The following is a 1791-nucleotide window of genomic DNA, read 5'->3' as shown; positions in this document are numbered from 1 at the left end:
TGGGCCAAAACTCTATTAAATCAGTATTGGAACAACGTAGAGGGTATTAGACACTCCAAAAAGTTCCTAAGTTTCAACGCCAAAAGAGCTAACATGGCCCTCACGTTAAACAAAAAGAGCATTCGCACTCTCACAGGCGCCCTCACGGGTCACTTCACCTGCAACAAACACTTACTTAATTAGGCATAACTAACACCAGCACCTGCAGATTATTCTGCGAAGATGAGGAGTCTATAGAACAGCTCATTATCGAATGTCCGGGGTTGACGCATAGAAGGAAAAGGTTTTTAAACAAGTTCACGCTTACAGATGAAGACCTTCAATCACTCCCTCAGAAGGAGCTGGTACAATTCATAAGCATACTTAATAGTCAATAGACAGCATAGGGGGTACAATAGATCAATATGGTCGCAGTGCTAAAGGACCATACCTTAACCCTCTACAACCATTAACCATTAACCAACCATCTAAATTGTGTAAACGATAAGCTATTGTAAACAAAGAAGATTATAGAAAAAAATAGAAATAAAATAGTTTTTTCGTAAACCCAAATCTAGAATTACGTCATCTCAAAAGCTGATTCCTCAAATAAATTGAGAACCGATTAGTGGTATTTACGGAGCACGAATGATAGATTACAAGACTGTGACATCCGTGAGAGTAGTTTCAACTGTGACATAAGAATTGGGTAAAAAAGGATAGAAAATTTGTGGTAGCGCCAAAAAAACTAGCACAATCTCACCAGAAACAATCTCGACACCAACTGCAAACAAGGGTAATAGAGAACATGACTATAACAAAAAAATGGCAGTTCTTAAATCTAATTAAGGGACGCCTTTTAGGACGAATAATTCCAAGATTTTTTTCGTATGCAACACATCGTCGCAGAGTGGAATTTAGTTTAAGTCGATAGGAAGCAAGCACCGTGTCGATTTGTTTTTGCCTAAGCACTGAATACATACATATATTGAGTCGGGGAATAAGTTCATAGTGTTTTTATATTTTCTTTGCTGTTTGCCTCTTTCTGCTCTACAAAACTATCTTGATTGTATTTTTGAGTTATTTCATTTTTTTTTAGTTTTGAGGCCTAGAAATGGAATACTCAGGAGGCAAAAATCAACATTTGTGACACTTGCTCTTCTCTGCTTTTCATCGAGGTCAAAAAGCTGCCGAAGCAGCCCGTGACATTTGCGACGTATATGAAGAAGGTGTCATAGGTGAGTACGAGTATACAGCACGGAAATGGTTTGCAAAGTTCAAAAATGGTTGTTTTGACGAAGATGACACAGGCAGCGGAAGGCCTTCAGTCGTGAATTGGCGGAAAAAATGAACTGCGATCATAAAACGATTCTGAATCACCTTCATTCAATGGGCTTTACCGAAAAATTGGGAACCTATGAGCCTCACGAGCTCAACGAAAAAAACAAAGAAAGTCACCTTCAAGACGCTTCTCAGCATTTCACCCGCCATCGAGCAATACGCGGTCATAAGCAGAGCTTCAGATGTGAGCGACAGATGTGAAATGTTGCCTAGAAAGGAGTGGGTGGCTCCAGGAGATACGCTAAAGCCAATAAAGATATGTGTTTGGTAAAACTGGGAGGGCATGGTGCACTGGGAAATGCTCGAAAAGAAATGAATGAGGCTATTCGACTGAAAAGACCTGATGGACATGTTCAAACCATACTCCTTCACGACAACCCCAGGCTTCTTGTCGCACAAGTCGCCGTATTCTCCGGACCTTGAACCGACCAATTACCATCTTTTCCGTACCCTATCAAACCAAATGATACC

Source organism: Anastrepha ludens, chromosome X, assembly GCF_028408465.1.
Source record: "Anastrepha ludens isolate Willacy chromosome X, idAnaLude1.1, whole genome shotgun sequence".
NCBI lineage: Eukaryota > Metazoa > Arthropoda > Insecta > Diptera > Tephritidae > Anastrepha > Anastrepha ludens.
Note: the sequence above shows the minus strand (reverse complement) of the source record.